At 38.9% G+C, this 15,676-nt stretch overlaps 1 protein-coding gene across 3 annotated transcripts in view; it reads left to right on the top strand.

Annotated features, from left to right (window-relative positions):
• Ctnna2 (catenin alpha 2) overlaps positions 1 to 15,676 on the top strand; it is a 1,136,313-nt gene that overhangs the window by 134,016 nt on the left and 986,621 nt on the right. The gene's annotated exons all lie outside the window — the stretch shown is intronic.

Below are 15,676 nucleotides of genomic sequence, written 5' to 3'. Positions count from 1 at the left end.
AAGGAATGGTTTCAATAAAGAAGAAATGGTGAAATTTTTGGTTAATGTGAGAGATTATGGGAAAAAGTTAGACTGTGATATATATATCACATATATATATATATATATATATATATATATATATATATATGTATATGTACTAGAATTTGTGATGGGTGACCAATTTGTTTGATGTAGAAAATGACAAAAAGGAAACAAAGGCAGCTGTCACATTTTTTAGTTGATTTTCATAAAAAGATGAATCTACCCATTGATGTTGCAATCATAAGATTTGGACCCAACTTGTGGGGAAAATGAGTTCATTTTAAGCACTTGAAAGCTTAGCTTATGGTTGAATATAGGTGGCGAGAATTGAGACAGAAGACCTGAGCCTAGAGAAAGAGCTTTGGGAATTTTGAAATCAGATAATCCACGAACAGGAAGGAGTTGAGAAAGCGACTATCTGAGGGATAGGTATCAGAGATGGACAGTGATGGAGTGTGGGTGGTAAATTTAAGGAGAGAGATAAAGAAAATGAGATCTCAAAGAGAACTGAGAGCTATATGCTAAGAAGGTGGAGGAATACCAAGAGAATATGGTGTCCTTGAGACTAAGGATAGAACTAAATTGTCAAAACACTTCTGTGAAGGCAAATAAGATGAGAACTGAAAGGGGACCCTGGATATTTTGAGATAGATTTCTTTTTATTAGATAAGGAACGTGTAATCATTACATAAGTAGCATGTATATATATATATATATATATATATATATATATATATATATATATATATATATATATATATTTATGTGTATAATTTGTCATCCCAAATCCCATCACCCTGGATAACTACTGTTCAAATTTGATACATCTTTCCAGGCTTTTTCTATATGCAAATATATGCTCTGCATCAAAATATATATCTATATATATAACAAAATGAGTTCATACTGTAAAAATATGGAATGCTGCATGAATTTGCCTATCAACGCTGCCCAGGGATCATGATAATCTCCACAGCAATCTGACTTTAGTGTATGAGCTGGCAAGTCACATAAGGCCCATTGAATCAAACCACTAGGGATCATTCTTAACATTGCAAGGATAACGTTTTTGGAATGGAGGGCAGAAGCCAGATTGTGGTGGGCTGGAATATGAGTAGGCAGTGAGGAAATGGAACAGGGATTACACTAGCTGCTCAGGAGGCAGGCTATGAAGAGAGAGCAGAGAATGTCAAAAGAGGAATAGATAGAAGAGTGCAGTGTGTGTGTGTGTGTGTGTGTGTGTGTGTGTGTGTGTGTGTGCATGTTTGCGTACATTTTAGTCTTTTACTCTGACTTTCACAGATTGGAAAGATCCAGGGGGAAAAAAATGAGGCTACAGGGAAGAGGATGTATCTGTGAAATAACATCACAGGCAAGAGAGAATCAGTTGTAGAAATGAAGAAATAAGCCTGATCTTAAAAGAGACAATTGTAAAGTAGGTAAAGGTAGAAACACAAGCTGATAAATTTCCTCAGATGAATTCTCTGAGGTGATTCTGGTCACCCAAGAATGGGGATATAATACCCACATGTTTTGACTTATTTGTTGAAGATTTTTTACACCTCGAATGAAACAAATGCCTTCTATATTAGATATGATCTAGCAGGTTTTCCCTTAGGTAATTAAGGAAATACCAAGAGATTGGTGTTAGGAAAGTCTAGTCTTCTCTAGGAGCAGGAGAGAGGGCTCAGTGGGTAAGAGTTCTTGTTGCTCTTGGACAGGACCAGGACTCAGTTCCTAGCACTCACGTAGTAGCTCACGATCATGTGACTCCAGTTCCACAGGAATCTGCCTCCCTCTTCTGGCTGCTGTAGGAACTGCCCACACATGGTGCACATAAATGCAGGCAAACACTCAGAAACTTAAAATAAAAAAAAAAAATAAATCTTTATTTTGGAAAGTCTAGCTTTCTTTAACAACATAAAAGTTTAGAAAAAGTAAACAAACTTTAGTTACCTTAGGTAACTTTGAGTATTTTAGAATCACTTATTTTTGAGAAGCTTAAGGGAATGGTCTATATTCCTCCTCAAATTATTAGTATTTGGCAAGAACTTTTGGTTAGTTTTGAGAAATGTACTTGAAAGACACAGATTTTAAACAAATTTGGATTGAATTTTATTAGACTTCAGATAAATGGCTCTAAATCTTGAGTTTTATTTCTTCTCATTAAAATTGGGGTCCTGACACATTGGCTTCGAAGTATGAAAAGACCACATAAAGTAGCCCCTGAAAAGAAGCATTGGGTCACTGCCCAGGAAAGAGCATGATGCACCTGCTAGTTCTCCTGCATTGCCATTTTGTGTACACATCACTCAAGGAGATCCTGGACTCCTGCTCAACTCTAGCACAACCAGAATTTGATGACACCATGTGCAACTATTGGAAAAGATAAGCTTTGTCAATGATGAGCAGTCATCAATGTATTCTCTATTACTGCCTAATATAAACATCATGAATTTATTGAAAAGTGTTAACTCCCTCAAAGTGCACAGCCATAGCAGACTCTTACATTTCCTAAATGCAGCGGAACCGATCTCGTTTTCTATTTACAGAACCTGATCTCCTGAGGCATTTTTAGGTTCATACACACTAAAATAAATGCTGCAGATGACCAGAAGGAAACTTACATTATTATTTGTTTCTCCTTTAAACACAAGAATCTCAAGATTAATAAGGCAATTTAGCAGTGGGCATGCTAGCACTGCCGGTGTTGAAATATCAATCCTCACAGTAAAACACTGCTAAACAAATATAATTGTCATAATGTATTGTGACCTTTCAATTCCTGTCAATCAATGGGAAGGGTCAATGCTAGCCCTGTTCAGGAAAACTAGTTGCCATTTGTCATAGCTTGCCATTGTATAGAGAAGGGCTATGTGTTTATATTCAGTTCAGCAAACAAGCTACTTTAGGCCAGGAGAAAATGTAGAAAGCAGGGGCATTAGGCTTAAATTGTATCCCTGTGAAGTTTCTGCAACCTAAATCCTTATTAAGTCACCAGCATACCTGTGGATTTAACTTTGACTTTAAAAAGTACAATATGATAATCCACTTTGGCTTGTTTCAAAATGCAAGGTATTATGTACTAATAAAGTATCCTCATAACCACTTTGCTATTCAATGTAAGTCCTAATAAAATATCTTCATTTTTCTATAATATTATATTTATTATTGCTGTGTTCTTTAAACTTTCTTCCCTGGAGCTATTTGACAGACTTTCTCATACTGTTATCTCTTTGATTTTTTTAAAGTTTTCCTGACTGGAACTCAAAGGGACATTTATTATTTATCCATTACTTTGTTAAGCAGTGTATTACCAATCTACACAACATAGCTCCATAGAGATCTTCAAAACGTGGAGGTGCCTTTGATTGACTGTCCTCTGTATGCTCCAAATGTACTGTTTGCTTATAAGGATGGGCATCTTCTGGGATGACTGACCCTAGATATGCCCTCTCTGTGAGAACCCATCTCTCGAGTGATTCTACTTTTACTCTGGTATTAGTTGATCTCTCTGTTACTGAGATAAAATATACAATGAAAGAAATGTAATAAAGAGCTTGTTTGGGCATATAGTGTGAGAGGACCGCCCATCATGGCAGGGAAGACCTGGATGCATACGAGGAAACTGAGGTGACTGCACACATGGTATTTGTCATTAGAAAGCCAAGAACAATGAAGGCCAGTGCTCAGCTTGCATTTTCTTTTGTGTTTAGTCTAAGACTGCAGCCCAGAGAGTGGGGTCACCCACATGTGAGGTCATCCTCCCACCTCAGTTCAACCTCTGTAGGAATCTACTTACCACAGACATCCTCACAGGTTTGCTTACTAGTAATTCTAAATCCTCTCAAGGTGACAGGGAATATCAACCCTCAAAACACCTGATGATAACAAATCTCAGGCAAAACTATGTGAGTATAATTCACCTTGATGCTTCCAGTACAAACTTGTAGGGCTTTGCTTGCCTTGGGTAGTTAATACATATGTACCAAATGAATAGATAACAATAATGTGTAGATAAAGGAACTAAGGAAGAGTCAGAAGGCTTTAAATTTAAGTGATGTGTTGTAGGATGGGACTTACGTGCTTATAACAGGAAGCCATTGGTGTTGAAAATCTTATTTACTCATCAATTTACTTTATCATACAAGTGAAATCTACAGTTTGATTTATTTATTTTGGTGTTTTTCAAGACAGGGTTTCTCTGTGTAGCTTTGGCACCTTTTCTGGAACTCACTCTGTAGCCCAGGCTGGCCTCAAATTCACAGAGATCCGCCTGGCTCTGCTTCCCGAATTCTGTGATTAAAGGTGTGCGGCATCACCACTCGGCTGTGAAATCTACAGCATACTACTGAGTCAAATATACCTTGTATTCATAAAAATCGAGACATTCTTTTTTTTCAACTCTTTTTACATGTGCACATGCAGGAGAACTCACGCATGCAGGTGGGTACAAACATGCACACACACAAACACACACACGTACACACACACACACACACACACACACACACACACACACACTCATGACATAATATTTACATATCAACTCCAAGGCTTAACTTGGTAGAGCTGATTCCCTGATAACCATAGCATTTTTTAACTAATGACCAACTCTGTGCTTGTCTGTGTGAAGGAGCAGAAGCTGTCCCAGTTGGGAATATTGGGAAGAGTCAGAAACCATGTGTTATCATGTTGTCATATCGAAATTGGAACCAACGACTGTGTAAAAGAAGTATAACCCAGTCGTTCCATGTCAGAAAGTGGAGTGTTGACATAGTTATAAAGAGTCCTTGTTGGAGAAGAGAATTAAGCAATCTTTTAAGTTCTCTCCAAAGGGACGTTTCGGGCAATTAGTTTGTGTGAATTATATAGTGAAACCAAAGATAACAGGGGACGTTTGGCAGGTTTTCAGCTGTATTCTGAAATATGAATGCTGTGATTATATTGAATTGATTACATTGAAATGAATGTGGGAGATTAGAGTGTATAATTGCTGCACATGGAATTCTAATTTATGGAAGGTTAGAGGGACAGTGAATAGGTTAATTCCTAAAGAAGTTATGCTCTGATTAATTTATTTGAAGCTATTATTGGACCTTAAATATAATTCCACAAAATATGTTATCTAGAATACTAATAGCTCTGACTTTGGTTTTGTAATGGGAAATTTGGTTGTATGGTCTGAATTGCATGATAAGGCCCATGTTAACCATCAGTCAATTGGTTTGGTTTAAGAATCTCTATTGTATGTGCGGTGTTGGACACTTAACACATGATATAGAAGTAGATGCTACTATCTGTATTTCATATGCATTCCTAGACAAATGGAAAGAAAGCCATACTACAGGAAAATATTTTGTTTGTGCTTCCAATATTAATACAAATAAGATTTCCGATGCAATGAGAAGACAGGAAATGAACTAGACTGATAGTAGAATTCATTTTCAATTTCAGATTACTGTCTTTCAATTAGGATACTCAGGAGTAGTAAAGTTTTATTAAGTTGAGAAATCACTTCAGAATTTGTGAGTACACTATTCTAAGTCTAACATCCCATTAGAAAGGCACCTAAGCAAGGTAAGCACATAAGTATTTCTTTGAATCATGAAACTCTAGATTATAAACCTTTAGTCTTACTTTGTCAACTAAAGGCTTGAGAGTGTGTAGCTTTCTTCTCCTATTTTCTCACAGTGACATTTTACTTCAAGAGAAGAAAAAGGAGGCACCAATGAAGATACAATAATTCTATTCCTTTTACCTCATTTTTCATGTAATTAAGGCATTACTTAGCATGCATTTAAGCTTTGACATGAAATGCTATTACATAGAATGTTATTTTTGCTTTGTAGAATTCTTTTAGCATTTTGTTAAGACTTATGGCTTTGCCGTTAACAGGGGACCTGCAGACACCTAGCTATATGGGCAGGAGGGAGTGTTACACCTTACTTTAACAGTAGCAGATTACTTGCCTCCTTTCTCCCACAACAAAGCAAGGAATACTTTGAAATTGTACATTATTTCAATTTTGAATGGGCATGGTGACAGATTCTATAATTGCAGCAACCACTTGCTTCTCAGGTCACCTTTCAGTTCACTGATCCAGAGCTCTGGATGGTTATTATGTAGAGGACTGTGATGGTTTTTATGCAAAGGGCACTTTATTGTCAAAGTAAGAGGATGTGTGTTTAAAATGAGCAGAGGTTGCAGGGGAAAGTAAGCGGGACATCCCTATGCTATGCTGAATCTGACCATCTCCAGCTCAGAGTACCACCAGGAAGAATGCCAGGCATCCTTCCTCTCTGGCTTCCACTCAAATGCACTGTCACTATAACACAAGTGTCTGCTGAGGGTCAGCGTACATTTTACTACCTTATTCTCGCCTATGGCAAAAAACCTTTTGAAAAAGATACTTTAGTATGAAAAATTATTTCCTTTATTAACAAATTAGAACTATTATAATATTCTGAATAATATAATTAGAAAACCCCTTTTATAGTCCCTATATAAGGGAAGGTGTTATATCAAAGGCATCTGGTGATGATATGATATTATCTTAATGAATTGTAATGGTTTCTAGCCAGGTGTGGAACCTGGGTCTGGAAGCTTGACACAAGTGCTCAAACCCAGCTAACTTTAGTGGATCAGAAACACTCTCTCAAAAGTCCTAACAATCTGTGTATGAATGTTCCCCCAGGGGAGTTTTAAGGAAAAAAGCATGTGGGAACCTACATTTATTGTCTCTTACTGACTGAACTCAAAGGCTCAGATGCATTTCACTGGAATCTCTTCTTAGGAACTTCACAGTCTCCGATCTCACAAGATATCAAGCCATTGTTGAGAAAAGAAGACCAACTAGATGGGCAGCTCAGGGCAGAAATCCCCAAAGCAGCAGTTTCAAAATGCTCCCAGTTCTCTTATCAGCAATGCTAGAAGGGAGCTCTGTTTTCTTACCTCCTAAGTGAACACCCTGTCTGGAGGTTATGCTTGATGCTAGGAAGTAAAATTCCAGTCCAGACATTAACCCCTTCTAGTGAACAGCTTTAGAACGTAGGTCTCTTAGATTTTCTTTTAAAAATGGGTTATAACTATGCCCCAGCTTCAACCATCTCCTAAACTATGTGAGGGTTACTTCTTCAGAGTGGAGAATGTTATAGCAATGTGGAATCTAGCAAGAGGTGCAGACAAGCCAATGTCTTCCTCTTTAAGAGTTAATCCAAATGAGCAGTTCAGTCATCTGTCTAAGGGACCACTGTCAGGAAGGCATCTGTGGTAAGCTATGCTAAAGACAAGGGAGGAAAGTTGGAGAGATGGATCAGTGGTGAAGAGCACTGGCTGCTCTTCCAGAGGACCCAGGTTTGATTCTCAGCACCCACATGATGGTTCATCCCACCTGTAACTTCCCTTCCAGGGAGTCCTATTCCTTATTCTGGCCTCAGTGAGCTAAAAGCAGGCATGTGGTGGACTGACATACATGCACGCAAAACACCCATACACACAAAAATACATTGTAAAAGAGATAGGAATAATAATTAGCCCTTTCACGAATCAATGTAATCTTCCTCCCTAGAACCCCCACCCATGCATCCATATAGTTTTGTAGATACCATGATACCTAGCTGGGTCTCCTTGCTTTTGTGAGCCCTGACTTAGGAAGGAGTAGCTTTTCCTTTTCCTACTCTTCTTTTCCTTTTGGATACTAGCCAGAGCCGAAGCATGCTGTGTCTCCAGTAGTTTGGGGTTTTCATTGTTTCTCTAGAGCTGCCCTCCCCGAAGAAGTGCCCCTTCTTGTCTACCATATAGCTACCCTCCACACTGCCTTACCTCAGAAGCTGCTAGTTTTTGTTTGTTTTTCTTTTCTTCTTCTCTTCTCCATTTTTCTTCTCCAGACAGCTGACAAGAGTTACAGCTTGTCTGCTGGTTTTGTTTATTGGTTTTTTTTTTTTGGTTTGTTTTTAACTCTAATAAATTTGTCCTCATGCTTCTCTTGAGTTTGTTCTTACATTCTTTTATTGATGAGACTAAGAACCTGTTTCTCCAGTATTATCTGGCAACGATGAATGGACCCCCAAATCTTTCAAGGAGCACCAGTTGGAAGTCAGCAGCTCCGGATTCTTCTCAAGGGCCACATACCAGGCTCAGGGACATAAACTGTAAAATCAAGACACTTAAGGTTGAAATTTTATGGCCATGAGATACTTCTTTAACTGTGCTGTGACTCAGTTTCCCCTTTCACAATGTGTGGTAGTAACACCAACATCTCATTAAACTATATGTTTCATGCACTACATTAACCTATATATTTCATTATCTATATTAACCTATATGTTAATAGTCTCTACATTACCCTATATGATACCTTCTTCAGCTTCTGGGGAATGCTGAACTCTTTGAGAGGTGTTGTCATGCATATTTTTCCATGTTTCGTTAAAGTCTGAGTTTTCAGGCTCTTGTCTTGCAAAATGTCCATTTTCACTCATATCCCAATACATATCTTGATGACTAAGGTGAAATTCCTATAAGTACTGCAAAGAAGAAAATACATCATTTTTGTACCTACAATGATTCCATTGATTTTTCAAAACAAATCCATTTGCAACAAAATGTTACTATCCTTGTTTACTAGACAACAGCCAGAATCTTAAATTAATAAACTCACTCTTCCAAATATTTATGAAGGTAGTTATGGTCACATCTGTCTAATAAGGATAATAATAGATATTATCTGTCTTTATTTTCATTTGAATTTACACATCAGCAGATGCTAGCCTGTCCTATAAACAGTTTTGTGGAATTCACTATTGGCATTTGTGATCAGAAAGACTTGATGATCTGAGTCTGAAGCCAGAGGCACATAATGGAAAGCAGGTGGGGCAGGCACTTAGATGATTAGAAAACAGTGAGATGATTAAGAGAACAGTAGGATGAAGAAAGGGAGGGAGGGAGGTGTTCAAGGGCAATTTCCAGGAGGATTTGTAAAGTGGATACCTACAAGGAATGATGCATATCATTAACCTATTGGACACTTGAAAGCAGACCCTGGAGAAGTTGACTTCAAGATGGATTTTTCTGGTTAGGGCTCCATACATGGAAACAAGGCACATGACCCTCACTGCCAACGTGGAAACAAGGCATTTGACCCTTGCTGCTGACAGGAATCTCTTCTCCTTCTGCCTTTGAATTATTCTTAAGCTTTACTTTTCTATTGTGAATGACAAAGAACTGCTGATGAAAGCCTCTTCCTTACCACTGTAGATATTCCACATTTATCAAGAAGATTACCAGATGGGCTATGTGGTCACCATTTATGAATATACAATTTGATACTTGTTAAGAAGAAAATCATCTCAGATAATAAATGAATTGCTTTTCTTTGGGCTTCTATAATTCTAATATCAGAAGGAAGGTAGCCTTATCATCTTGATATTCACTTTTTAAACATTTCAGAGCTTTATGTTCATTGTGTATGTTATTGTTTTACCTACATAAATGCTTAAGCAAACATATATATATTGAGAATATTGTTCACAGGCTTATGGTGCTGGGGCTCTATCCCCCAAACTGTGAGATCTGGTCTTGCTAGATGAGTCTGTTTTGAATATGTATATTCCTATTCCTTTGGTGATGAAAACACATTATATTTTGGGAAAATAATTACTATTAATAAAAATAACTAATGTTTCCAGAAATATTGGTATGCATCCTATCCCTTAAGTTATTTAATAGCGATTTTATGAAATACATGTGATTGTGTGTGATTTTTACTTGAGGAATCTGGGGCTAAGGAAAGACAAATGATTGGACATTATTCCCAAGGTGAATCATTGTCAGGCATTAATTTAAAAATTCTATGGACATCATTATGTTAGCAAGCTGCTGGATAACCACCCATGACAAAGTCTTGCTGATTTGTGATGTATAAAAATAAGTATGGTCTATCTCACCACAATGATTTTTCTGAGGTTGCCTGTTCAGGCTTGTTGTAACTAAGCATGGCAGCCTAGCTGGAAGCACAACTTCCCTGGTCCTTCTTTCTTGACTGTCATGACTGAATGAAGCAGTACAATGGGGGATTTCCAGCTAGGAAACCACTGCAGACAGTTGACTATGAAGTGCTGACAATGTGAGTTCCATACTCGGAACCTGGGGTGGGAGAAGAACCAACTTTTGAGAATTGTTTTCTGACTTCCACACAAGCAGTGTGGCAGGCATGTGCCTGAAATCCCACACAGAGCAATAATAATAAATAAAATAACAGTTAAAAACAAAACCCCAATGTCTACATTAAAAGACACTGAATTTTGTAATTCCCTAACAGATCATGGCTGTCAACATGATGCACCGGGAGAAGGAATCTCACCTGAAGAATTGCCACCATCAGTCTGGACTGTTGCTGTGTCTATGGGGCATTTTCTTGGTTTCTAATTGATATAGGAGGGCTCCACTCATTTTAGGTATTTTTACTCATAGAGGAGTAGACCTGGCTTATATAAGAAGTGCAGCTGACTTTGAGTCTGGATGCCAGCCAGTAAGTAGCCTTCCTCTGTGGTTTCTCCTCCAGGCTTTTGGCTTGAGTTCCTGACTTGGCAGCCTTTGATGATGGACTATAACCTGTAAGCTCACATAAAATATCTTCTTCACAAAATGCTTTTTGTCAGATGTTTTTCACTGCAGCAGAAAGACAAAACCAGGACAGATACATTACAAATATTGAATGTCCCAGTAGGATGATGTCCTCAGCAGGAGTCAGCCATGTTGAATGTGTCATGGACCAGATGCCCACGTGTCAATTCCCATGAACTAACTATACTAATTTTTTACAGACATGCCCAACCCATGGCCTCCAGGTCCCATTTGCCCTGGATAAAGATGTTCAACACTAAGTCATAAACTTACTAACTTATGGAAACATGATTTTTTTATGTCAACTTTGATTACTTCATTATGCATTTCTACAATGGGTACTTTATAGATAATACAATGTCAAAAGGGTGGGTGTGTTTGCTTAATTATTCTCTTCTGTGTCTTTCTCTGTGCCCATTAGAACTCCAGGGGCAGAGATCAATTGATGAACCTAGAAGACTATGGGCATGATCACCAAACTATAATTTTTTAATGGTTTTGTGGCATTTCAACTGGCTATACATTCTCTCTTCAAGTGTTTCAGTACAAGGAGAGTAGATATTGTATAAAGCAATGGTACTCAGAATAACAAGGCAGACATGTTTATTGTAGAAATTGCATATTGCCAGGGTTACAGCAGTATTAAAGATGAAGAAAATTCTTACCTTTATCAGAGGCTCAGTGGTTGGCTTTGCTAGGTTCTCTTCAGAGCTAGCCCAATGAAATCTCAAATAGTAACATTCTGAACCCAGTTCTGTAGCTGGATGTTTTTCTCTGTCCCATCCTGGCCTCACAGTCCTGTAGCTGCTTTTAAAATAATCACTCAGAGGCTTAATATTAATTATAAACTGTCTGGCCTATGGCTCAGGCTTATTACTAGCTAGTTATTATATCTTAAATTAACCCATTTCTATTAATCTATTTAGATTCACATGGCCGATAGCTTACCAGTACTTTCACATCTTGCTTCTTGGGAGGCATGTTGGCATCTCTCTGACTCTGCGCTCTTCTCCCTGTACCTCTTCTTGGATTTCCCACCTGGCTATTATCTGCCTTCTTATAGGCCAAAGAAGCTTTTTTTTTTTAATTATTATTAACCAATGGTAATAAAACATATTCGTAGCATAGAGAAAGACATCCCACAGCACAGCTCTACCTCTACTTCCAAATGTGGTCATAGGGCAAGTGGTGGGAAGATTGTGGTGTACAGGTGGGTTTCCTCCTTTTGGATTTTTAACTTTATAGCAAACAGTGCAAGCATCTTGGCAGTGCTGAAGATATTCTGCAGAGACACTCTTGCCTGTCCCTTTGGCTACCAGATGAAGAGATAGTGTGCCCCATGGAACTGGAATTTCTGCAGGACTCTCCTGTTGGGAGAAGCAATAAGCTGAAGCCTGGTACCAGCCAGAGCTGGAGCTTGCCTTCTACAAGAGATTTCACACAGTCGTCAAAAGAGCTTGCAGGCGAGATTGGAGTCCAGACAATGCTGATGGGCAGAACCACATTTTGATTGTAACTATTTAAGGGTTCAAACTTCTTGTCTTCTCTTTGGAACCTAACTCTCATGATAGCAGACCACAAGTGGACCTGAGGTAGTGGCCACTTTGTTCTCCACGACCTTACCCTGGTTTCACCACATTGAGTACATTTCCCTTTTATGTGTTCTCTGTAATGCTTGTGTTTAATTTGCCTTTTGAGAACAGGTGGTTGCTCCCAGCTTGATAGGACAGCCAAGGACAGGCTTCAATTCTGACCTGTCCAGTAATGACAGCATGCTTGAGAAAAGCATCATTACAGTTCCTTTTTAATGAATTCATAACATGTAAACTTTTTTTTTTGGTGTGTGTGTGTGTGTGTGTGTGTGTGTGTGTGTGTGTGTGACTGAATATGACCTGTGTTGCTGAGAAATGATTGAGGTTTATTCCTAAGGGAATACATTGAGTAATTTGACAAGCAACTCTTCTTTTATGTTAGTCCTGTGACCTTCAGGACTGGGCTGTGACTAACTCTGCTCCTGGGCTCATAGAAAGCTTAGAGTTCTGCTCAGGAGCATTTATCTTTTTTATTTGAAGCCACATCAGTGGCTCTGAGGTGACTGTGCCAGCATTTTTGGTTCTCACCCCAGTGTTTTTTTTTCTGTGTGTTACTTTATAAAGTTCTATATTGGAACACTCCTAAAGGACTCTGTGTGCCTTCCTTCATCTGCCAACTTATGTAACTAGCATGCCTATCTTGCAAAGGAAATCCTCTGTCTAGTTTGTGTGGGTCAGGGGGTGTATAGGTGAGGCTGAAGACACCTGCTCATGTGTTTGTACACATGCATGTGGAGGCTAGGGAACAGCTTTCCTGACATTTATCTCAGGTGCTGCACATCCTGTTTATTTTGTAAAAGTTTTATGTTATTTTTATGCGAATGTGTGTGCAGGTGCATTAGTTTGTATGTACTATGCATGTGCAAGAGCTCAAAAATGCTAGAGGGCCTCAGATTCCCTAGAACAAGACTTACAGGCTGTTGTAAAATGCCTGATGTAGGTGCTGGGAAATGAATTCCAGTCCTCTGCAAGAGGAGTAAACACTTAATATCTGAGCATTTCTCCACCTCACCACACACCTTATTTATTTTTTGAGGCAGGGTCTCTTACTTTTACCTAGAGATGGTCAATGGAGCTAGGTTGTCTGACCAGCAATTCCCTAGGATCTACCTACTTCCACCAGCTCTGAGATAACAAATTCAAGTCATTATGCCTGACTTTTTAGATGGCTGCTGGATATCAAACTTAAGTCCTCGTGGTTAACATTTTACTGGCTGAACAATTACCCCAGCCTCTCTCCTTAGTCTTTCATGGTTACTTCAGCACCATATAAAAGTGACTTCAACACTACTCAATTGGCTTTCTCACAAGACTTAGCCATTAAGTGTCCTGTCAGAATTTGAAAAAAACAGTTTTCAGGCTAGTTCTCCAGGTATTGGACTTGGTGCTAACTGCTGAATTAAAAATCACTTATGATATTTTAAGGAGACTCTTGTGTCTCTAAATCTGACAATCAGACTATGGAGATAATGAACCCCGAAGACATGAGTTTCCCCAGGAGTTTCATGATGGGAGAAGGAAAGTCACTAGTCAGAGTCCTGGAAACAGTTTTCACACAGTTCTAACAAATTGTCCGGCTGCCTTACAGAATAAAACTGAAGTTCAGGCAGTAATGGACAAAGGTGGGTGGGACCACTCCTTCACCGGGACTGCTTAGATGTGGATATCCATAGCTCTCTCCTTACACTTTAGCCTCACTTCAGAATCCCTAGAATCCTAAGATGGGCTTAAGAGGGTCACTGGATCTCTTTGTCCCTCTTTCTAACATGGCTTCCCTGATCAAGTCACTCCCCGCCACCCCCACCCCCACCCCCGTGCTGCTTTATGCTGTTAACTTGGGTGTTTGATTGGCTTCTTGAGGACAGATGGCTGAACTTGGCTTCTTGTGGCACAGGCTATGACACCAAGTTTGTTAACAATATCAGTGCAACAAAAAGGTATCAAAACATATGCAGGAAGCTTCTGGCATCCTTACCACGCTCCAGCAGGAGAAGTCCCATGCCCAGCCGCAGAATTCCCTGCTTGTCAGCACTGCCTGTGGCAGTTGCTAGTGTGAATGGGGAAATTGTAAAGTGTCTGCATGTTTCCGAGCACCAGCAGCATGGGAGTGCCAGCTATTATTGTTGTAAAGGAACCCAGTTCTAAATCTGTGTACTTGGATCCCTGTGCTCAGTTTATTTAGAACATGGCATTTGGAGAGAGATAAAATACCAGCACATTGCCTTTGCCTTTTCTTATTTTTCTCGAGCAAATTGGTTGGGTCTTTTTGGCGAACAATTAGCTAGCTGTAGGATGTAGGAAGGAAGGCTGGTGAAGAAGTACTTTATCATGGTGCCTATTGTGGGAGACTTTCTTTGCATTGTTAATTTGAGTAGCAATAATCATCTGTATTGATTTATGAGGATGGAATTGAGTTGTGATGTTGATTCAAAAGAAGAAAGCAGCCATGAACAGTTTGATTTATGGTGGTATTCAGGCAAATAATTCAGATTCAGTTTCTACAATCTAAGGTTGCCTGTCTGCTGTTAATATGTCAGAATATATTCAGCAATATCTTGATGAGAAACACACCCTAGATGGAATATATAATTTAATTTTTGAGGCCAGAGTCATATTTTGTGGTCACCTATTGGAGACTGGAGAGGAGGCTACCTCTGACTCTGTTGTTCTTAACTGAGAGTAGGTTGACTTAGAGATGAATAGACTTATCAGACACTCGTTATGTGGGGTAAATATATAACCATGATGACTACCGTGATTCCAGAGATAGCTGCTAATTTTCAGCCATGAAAATTTATTGCATTTATAAGATACCTGTCCTATTTAAGTGATGGAAATTATTGCCCCAAAGTGTATGATATCCTAAGGTTTCAATTAATAAGGTAACAGCCAAGTGACTTGTTTTAACGCCTTGGGGTCATGCATCTGGTGATCACAACAAATATACTTTATTCACAGTTTTTCTTTGTATGTCTCTCCACTCTGGCTGTAATGTCACTTTCTTGATTCTCCTAGTTCTGTTTGTACTCCTGATGTTTGTCACACCAACCCATAATTCTCTGACTTGGCTATCTTTAGCTTTAAAACAGAAGTTGCATGAGGTCAAAATCCAGGCCTTTATCTGCAGATAGCAGATGAGAACATACTAAACACTAAATAGATGGAATGTTTCTGTGGTATCCGGGTCTCAAAATTTCTTGGATGTGGGTTCAAGAGGGACACTGAGACACATTGTTGTGGATAAAGAGTTTATTAGAAGAGTTATTCATATCATAGACAGACAGACACAGACACTAACATGGCAGGGGCTCTAAAGAGAGTTGAAGGCCCGGCACCAGAGACAGACAGAATGGTAGAGGCTAGGAAGAAGGGAATCATATCCCATGAGGCAGAAGCATAGACTTTTACTTATAGCTCTCTAAGGACAGAGATGGTTT

The sequence above is a fragment of the Peromyscus eremicus genome, chromosome 3 (genome assembly GCF_949786415.1).
Source record: "Peromyscus eremicus chromosome 3, PerEre_H2_v1, whole genome shotgun sequence".
Lineage (NCBI taxonomy): Eukaryota > Metazoa > Chordata > Mammalia > Rodentia > Cricetidae > Peromyscus > Peromyscus eremicus.
The sequence above is the reverse complement of the archived record's forward strand: the minus strand, read 5'-3'. Positions and strand labels throughout refer to the sequence as shown.